The following is an 8919-nucleotide window of genomic DNA, read 5'->3' on the forward strand; positions in this document are numbered from 1 at the left end:
TACTTATATTTATATCTATTTCTGGAAATACTACAAAAATTATTTATGTTTCTCTACAATATTAATATAGCAATATTATATGTATTTTATTTTAAAATGTATTCTTAGTTGTTTTATAAATGTAGATATTTCTGCCTCCTAATATTCTAACTATTTGGGTTAACTTTTTCCTTTGTCTTAACAAAACATGTTCTGTATGTTATTATTTTTTAATAATTGAGGCATCATTTTTCTTTTTAAAAATGTATGGTAAAATATACATCATATTAAACTGTTCAGTAGCATTAGGTATTTTCACATTTGTGAAGTATCTTCATTATAGTATGTAGTTTTATCAGACAGTTTACACCATGCCACACTGAAACTCTGTATTCATTAGACAATAACTTCATTTCTCCTATCCCAGATCCCAATATCACTGTTATGTTTTCTGTCTCTATGAATCTGAGTACTCCAGATACTTCATAGAATTGGTCTCATACAGTATTTGTCTTTTGTGTCTGGTTTATTTTATTGAACATAATGTCCTCAAGGTTCAACTATGTATCAGAATATTTCATCCTTTTATGAGGATGAATATTATCTCATTTCACTTTACCTCTCCACTGACAAACATTTGCATCGCTTCTAGCTTTAGCTATTGTGATAATGCTGCTAAAAACACTAGGTATGCAAATATCTGAGCCTTGTTTTCTTTAGTGAATATTCTCAGAAATAAAATTATTAGATACAATTGTAATTCTAAGTTTAGTTTGTTGGGGGCACTACACTGTTTTTCACAGTGTTGCAACATTTCCCATTCCTACCATTGGTGGCCAAGTGCTCCAACATTTCTACTAAGGGGGTCTAGTGGTATCTCATTGTTGTTTGAATATTTCTAAATATCAATGATGTTAAACATATTTCTTAGTGTGCTTATTGGCAATTTTAATATCTTCTTTGAATAAATACCTGTTCAACGTTTTTGCCTATTTTTGAATTAAGTTGTTTATTATTGCATAATTTTAGGAGTCTGTGTATTTTCTGAATATTAATTCCTCAACAGATATGTGGCTTGCAAATATTTTCTCCCATACTGTGGACTATCTTTTACTCTATTGATCTTGTTCTTTACTATATAAAATGGTTATATTTTATTGATATACAATCTATTTTTCCTTTTCTTTTCTGTGCCTTTGATATCATACCCAAGAAATTATTGCCAAATCCACTGTTACAAAGCTTACCTCAGATGATTTATTTTAGGAAGTTTTATATTTTTAGCTTTACCATACATCTAGGTCTTTGATTCAGTTCCAGTTTACTCCTATATAATGTTAAGTGAAGATTCTCTCTCTTTTCTGTAAAATATTGAGTTTTTCCAATATTAGGTCAATTTCTGAACACTATTCTTCTGTATTCTATGTCTGTCTCTGGGTTGGCCCATACTCTTGCTTGCTTCAGATTTACATGTGTGCATTTCTTTCAGAACTTGAACATGGCATCCACTGCATTTTGGCCTATGCTGTTTCTGATGAGATATCAGCTGTTAAGCTTATTAAGATTTTCTCATTGATAAGGAATGATCTTCCTTTAGCTACCTTAAGATTGTATATTTTGTTCCAGTAGTTTTATGTATCTGAATATAGACCTCTTTGTATTTATCCTATTTGGGAGAAATCTTGGAGCCATATCTCTGGGGCTGGAAGTGTAGACAGTTAGAGGGTTCTTAGTCTGGAACCTTAAGGCGCTAGTAGGATGGCAAGGGCTCTGCACACTTGGTTCTACAGATTTCTCCCCAAAGATATTTTATGCCCCATAACCCAACTCTTTGCTACCTACCTGCAGAAAAAAAACACCACTTTGCAAGTTGGACCTCAGTGATAAAAGGGATACCCTAACCCCTCAACCAAATTTCTGAACTAAACATACCAGAAACTTAGCTTCTGCAACTTGGAGAAATATGAAGCTAGGAGTAATGAGAAATACTAACACTTGGACCCTCCTACTTATTACCAAATCATATATTGACTAAGAACTGAGAGGAGAGAAAATCTTATCTTCTTGCACATGGAGAAGAGCTTCAAGTACACTGTTTTGAGGCTTTTCTGTGAGAAGGAACAATTTGTAACTCAAATGTTACACTGGCTGGTTGTACTGAGATTTTATAGATTTTTGTTTCTTGTTTGCCCTGCCTCACTTACTTGACTGTTGCTTTTTACCATTGGAGTCATGCCTTCAACTTGGCCTTTTGCTGGTTAATTAGAGACGCAGTCTTACAGGTATTTTCTGCCCAGGCCAGCCCTTTAGCCAACATCTGTGAGACATGCCAGGGCATGTTACATCAGAAAGAGGTAATTAGCCGGCCCCGCCTGTCTCCCAGCCTTGGGACCATGTGTGGCTAAGATGGTGCCTGATGGTGAACCCGGAGGCAGTCCTGTGGGCTGTGAAGTAGAATTAGGCCACCTCTTAGGATTGGTCCCTCAGCCCTCCACCCTTGATGGACAGCTCAGGCCTCCCTTCACAGTCCCTAGATAGGAGCACGTACACCCCCTCCCCTTCCTGCTGCTCTCTGATCTATTTAAGAGCGGAGCTTATTTCAATAAAGCGAGATGTGCACAAGACATTCTCCCGGACACGTTTGATTGTCCGCCAGTGAGGGGGGCTGGGTGCGGGCAGTCCATCAACCCTTCTCCTTTCTGGGCCTGCCCCGGTTGGGGCGTGCTTCCCCATCTCTCCCGCAGGTCAGGAGAGCACTGGGAGCTAAACACCCCAACAACTGGAGCCCAGCGTAGGGCATGAGGAAGTGTAGGTTTGGAAGTGAAGCCATTGGCGAGCCAAGTCAAGTGAGTTCTGAGAGGTAAGGGTATCCCCGGAAAAGATGGGGCAATCTCAAACTCAGCATGATGATCCGGCACTTAGAGTGCTGAGGTTCATGCTTCAAAGCATAGGTTTAGACATCTCAGACTCCCAGGCCAAAAGGGTCTGGGAGCCCTTGACGCACACTGCGCCTTGGCTGGCGGCAGCCAATCTTTTCAACTGGGCTACTTGGGACCGCATAGAACAAGTGGTGAGGAAGAAGGAAATTAACTTGGGAGAGGGCCCCCCTCTCAGGGTTTACCTGACCCTATCCCCCCTCAAGACCTGTTTCTCCCCAGGCTCCCCAATGCCTGGGGACAGTAAAGGCCCTTTTAAGACTCTCACTCCTCCCGCTTCTGAGGTGACCTTAAAGAGCGACTTGGCCTGGGAAGCATTTGCTGAGGAATGTCTTGGATGGAGGGGAGACAGCCCCCTCGCTGCCCAGGAGGAGAAGGGCTTATTTGCTTAACATCTTCTTTGAAAGACACACACAAAAAAAAGGGTTTTCTGTTCTTGTTATTGATGTTTGCTGAGTTTGGAGGTTTGGTTGGTTGAATTCTGATTGTTGTTGGCTAAACCCTAAGTTTTCTCTAGCATTGACCACGTGGTGGGCAATAGAATGGGTTTTAGCAAGCACCTCCCACCCAAGCCCCAGGTAATGGGCGTGCCGAATTCCTGGAGGCTGGGCAAGGATGTGGAGACTCCAGCTCCAGGTAACCCTGCCCCCCACCCTAAAGTTTGCAACTGTGGCCTTACATTCAATGTATCTTGCAATTCAAATGTGCCTTGCAATTCAAATGCTGGAAAGCGAAGGTGTCTTGCTCTGAGCCTGCTGAGGCTCTGACCAGCTCCGCCGCCATTGTGTCTGTGTTCTGTTCGTGTCTTGTCTTCCATCTTCTGGACCTTCTCTGGTCATAGCATCCCACTTCAGCCCCCCCCCCATTGGAGCTGAAATGGTTTCTCAAAATGTGGCTTCTTCATTTCCTCACTGGATAATCTGTGAAAATTTTTGTTTGCTAAAAAATGTTTTTTGTTTTCTAACTGACCACATGGTTCTAAAATATGGGCAAAATAATATCATTTTGCCACTGGAATTCCAGAAAACTTCCATGGTCAATTCAAAAAAAAAAAAATTCTACGTGCGCCCCAAAGCTTTTGCACAACTGTCTGTATGTCTGTCTGTCTGTTGGTAAAACATGTAAAAACTAGGATCATGGTTTAAAAATTACTTGCCTTTTTAACTACTGTTTTAACTTACTTTAAGTCTTATGTTAAACTGATCTTTGCAGCCTGTGGGTAGGGTCACAGTAAACAGCCTGGAGGCAATCCTGACTCTTATCACCAGACTCCAAGCCCCTCCCCCCAAAAAACCCCAGGTTTTAAAACCAAACTGATCATGTTTGGGTACAAGCAAATGTGTCTAAGAAAAACCCCAAAAAGTTCAAATATACAGCATGTGGTATAAGTACAATGATGTAAAATCAGTGTGTTATTTTTTATGTCTATCTATGCTAAAAGTCAAGTGTACATCTGATCCTGACTGTTTGGTCCTCTCCCTGAGGGCTACATGCAGATGCCACCGCCTCATTAAGTCTCCACCCAGTTACCTGGGTAACCAGCAGACCTGGAAGCAGTTACCTCCCCTTTCCCTGAGGTCACCTCCTAATCCACCTGGCCACACCCCTTGCCCCTGCCCTAAATAAAGCAGGGCTGGGTGGGGGTCTCTCTCTCTCTCTCCCTTCTCTCCGGCCATGGATCACCTTGGCCACAGGCCAGCAGTTCGGTAATAAATGTTCTCTCCTGCCTGAATACCGCGTGGCGTTCTCCTTTACCGGCTACCTACTTTAAAAACCTAACATATATGGTGCCAAAACCCGGGAAGGGCTTAAGAGTCAGGACAGGCGGAATTCCCATCTATTTTTCTCCTTTTTCTGGGAGTATCCCCAGTCCTGACGGCCCTTTTTCCGCAAACCGAACTGCTGCGAGTAGCCACGCGGCACTTTTCACTAATACCATTGCTGGCCTCCACATCCACATCCACCTCCACACCACTTGTCTACCCTGGTGAGTGAAACTGCTGCTGCTCGGGTTCTCTGCCGCTCCGTCCGCCGCTTCTGCCTGCCGCTTCTGCCCGGTAAGCTCATTCACTCACCAGGCGCCTCCCTCCCGTGCTTTTTGGGTTGTGCTTCACAGTCACACCCAAGCCGGGACACTGCTAGCACGCCTCTTGACAATGTGGCCTGCTCGAAATAAGACTCTGCTAGCACGCCTCTTGACAGTGCAATGAGGCCTGCTCTAAATACTCCCTCAGATACAGTTTTTGCCACTGCAATGGTAATTGGTTAGAAGTCACTTATATTCAGGCTCTCTCTCTCTTTCTCTTTTCCTCTCTTTCTCTTCCTTTTTCTCCCTCTCTCTCTCATCTTCCTGCTTACTTGCTTACTTTATAAAATTCCCAAGTTGTACCATCGTTGTGTGCCTTGCTCACAAAGCTGCCTCTTTTCACAGACCTCTGAAACTGAGGCTTGACCATCAATGTGCTTTGTCAGCAAAGATATCTAAAAGTTCTTTTCTCTAGCATTGACCACATGGTGGATGTTGGGTTTAACAGTCATCAGCTCAGGCGCCATTATGCCATGCCACGTGTTCTCTATTAGTGTGTTTGTGTCCTGCCACCCCCCTCAACATGGCATCCCACTGGAGTTTATCAAAATATGGTTTCTCCATTTGATAATCTGAAAATTGTTGTTTACTAGCAAAATTGTTTTTCTAACCGACCACGTGGTTCTAAAATATTGGGCAAAAAAAAAAAGAAGTCATTTACTATTGGAATTCCAAAAGAGTCTACTGCTGAAATTCATTTTTGCATGCTGTAAAACCTATGTGCACAGTGTGTATGTCTGTGTAAATGTCATTAGTTAGTATGTCCATCTAGCTATATATCTGTGCTAAAACTCACCACATCTACTGAGTTTTGTCATTGCAGAATTCTGGCAAGTATTTGGTCAGTTCTTGACAAGGTACAGGTAAGCTCTAGTCCCCTTGGTCTCCTTGTTGTTTTAATTGGAAATCAAAAAGGGCTTTTGTGGCAAAGACTCCTTGGATTGCAGTTCGAAGCCAGCCCGGGCTGAAAATCTCTCTCAAACTCCATCTCCCAATTAATCAGCGAAGAGCCAGGCTGGAAGCATGGCTGAAGAGACTTATCTCTAACCAGCCAAATGCTGGAAGTGGAGCTCAAGTGGTAGAGTACTAGCCTCGAGCAGAAGTGCTCAGGGACAGTGCCCAGGCCCTGAGTTCAAATCCTTTGAATGCCATCGGGGACAAGCCATCCCAGCAACAAGCACCTAGATCCCTGAGACTCAGCCAGTTCAGGGAACAAGGATCACGGAGAGGAGTAAGAGGAGAATTATGTCAGATCCTAAATGGAGTCACTTTGTCTCGCCCTTTCAAAATTAATCAGAGCCGGGGGATCAAGAGATAGTAGCTTGTCCATCTAATGTCCATGCCTGAGTATAAGAACTGTCCAAGTAATCCAATTTTTAATTTTGTGCCCTAAACTCTTCCTTTTGCCTTAATATTTTTTTTTGTCCAGCCCCTGCCTCATGAGACTTCTTCCAGGCTTCATTCAAGGACTGGCATCTACCACCAAGGGACCCTGCTGCTCGCCTTCTCCAGGAGAGGCCACATTTCTGCCTTTTACCCCTAATGCCTACGCCCCTTGCCAGCAGGAAGCAGCCAGAGAGAGTCTTCGTCCTTTTTCATTACTATTAAAAGGCTGGAATGTTTGGTCCTCTCCCTGAGGGCTACATGCAGATGCCACCGCCTCATTAAGTCTCCACCCAGTTACCTGGGTAACCAGCAGACCTGGAGGCAGTTACCTCCCCTTTCCCTGAGGTCACCTCCTAATCCACCTGGCCACACCCCTTGCCCCTGCCCTAAATAAAGCAGGGCTGGGTGGGGGTCTCTCTCTCTCTCTCCCTTCTCTCCGGCCATGGATCACCTTGGCCACAGGCCAGCAGTTCGGTAATAAATGTTCTCTCCTGCCTGAATACCGCGTGGCGTTCTCCTTTACCGGCTACCTACTTTAAAAACCTAACACTGACAATTCTCTAGTATAAACTAAGATTTTACTTCTCCATTTTTCTCTCCTGTGCTCTCATATACTCTATAGGATCAAGGGACCAGAGTCATTTCAGAACGAGTGCCCAAATGTTGCTACTAACCTCGATTTTCTTGATCCAGGATTGATATTTTGCTTTATAGGATGCAGGTCGACATGTGTGCTAGCTGCATGGATTGTGGTGGTCTATGAAACTGCCTCCACGGTCTGCTCTCAAACTAATATCTTTAACCAGTCTGTATAGAAATTTGCAGGCAACCCAGCAGGAGGTGTCCAATCATCTCGCCTGCCTGCCTCCATCACACATGACTAACGATGCCTGCTATTTTGGGATGGAAGACACAGCTACTTCTGATCCACTGAAGCTGAGACCTATACATTGTCCTGACCCTTTGACCTCTTGATTGTTATTCATTTGTGCTCTTTAACACCTGCCAGTAAGGTTAAATGATATGATATGATTTGATTTGATGGCACCTATACTTTGGTAGAGCTACAAAACTGTTAGTTGAGATTAACTGGTTAAGGCCTTGGCTTCACCTGTCTACAGTAGGTCTGCTTCTGCTCTTTGACTCCTTAAGGGATAAAGCCCCCACTGATATTATTACAATAACTCCTTCACATCAAGTAATATTTCAAAAAATTCAGACAGCCTTGAATATGCCCCCTTTGTCTTTGGATCCTTCCTGGCTCAGCGCCATTACTCAGTTGGGAGAGCATCTCCAATGGGTACATGCATTGGTAGGAGTGGCTCCCAGGGCCTACTCCCAGCTAGACCAGCTAGCTGACCTCATAATTAAGGGCAGGGATACTTCCCTGAGATATTATGGGTGGGATCCTGATGTGCTAGTTATTCCCTACCAGCTGTCAGATTTTGAGTGGGTCAAAAGAAACCATAATCAGGTGTCTAATGCCTTGGAGGGTTTCATGGGGAGGTTGGACTGCCATTATGGCACTTCAAGATGGGTAACCTCATTTTCGAGGTTACAGTGGACTCCCCCATACTTTTCTCTACCAAACCCCTTATTAAAGCTGTAAATGTTTTTACTGATGGGGGGGGAAAAGCGGGATCTGCTGCGGTGATATACTCCATCTCCTCCCCTGCCAATAGAGAAGAGGGCACCCACTACTTTGAGCCAGTTACAGGGTCTGCACAGTTTAAGGAGCTATACGCCCTTAGTTGCCCTGGCACTAACCCATGTTCAAAAACCGATGAACCGGGCTGGGGATATGGCCTAGTGGCAAGAGTGCCTGCCTCGGATACACGAGGCCCTAGGTTCGATTCCCCAGCACCACATATACAGAAAACGGCCAGAAGCGGCGCTGTGGCTCAAGTGGCAGGGTGCTAGCCTTGAGCGGGAAGAAGCCAGGGACAGTGCTTAAGGGCCCTGAGTCCAAGGCCCAGGACTGGCCAAAAAAAAAAAAAAAAAACCGATGAACCTGTTTTCTGATCATTTGTATGTAGTCAATTTTTTACCAACTCCAGTGTCATTGGTCAAGCTATAATCGAGAGGTATAATAAGACCCTACAGGACCAATTAATAAAACAAAAAGGGGGAAGCAACCCCCATGACCAGTTAAGGACAGCCATGCTGATATTAAATATTTTAAATTTTTCCAAAGATCAACCTTTAACGGCCTTTCAGAGGCATTGGTCAAATCAGACACCTTATTTAAAGGTGGAAGCCCGATGGAAGGACCCCCTTACTGGATCATGGCGAGGTCCTGACATGCTTATTAGTGTGGGAAGGGGCTTTGGATGCATTTTCCTGGTTGGGGAACCATGCCCAACTTGGGTACCTGCTAGAGACCTAAAATACTGTTCACCAGAATTAACTACCCAAGAGCACCCGCTCTTGAGGTATGATTCCTTGTTTGTTTCTCTCTAGGAATGAAAAGACCATGGTGGATTTTTTTTTCTGAAACTTGCCTGTGTATATCAGCAATTGTGGGCAACAATG

This window comes from Perognathus longimembris, chromosome 8 (genome assembly GCF_023159225.1).
Source record: "Perognathus longimembris pacificus isolate PPM17 chromosome 8, ASM2315922v1, whole genome shotgun sequence".
Lineage (NCBI taxonomy): Eukaryota > Metazoa > Chordata > Mammalia > Rodentia > Heteromyidae > Perognathus > Perognathus longimembris.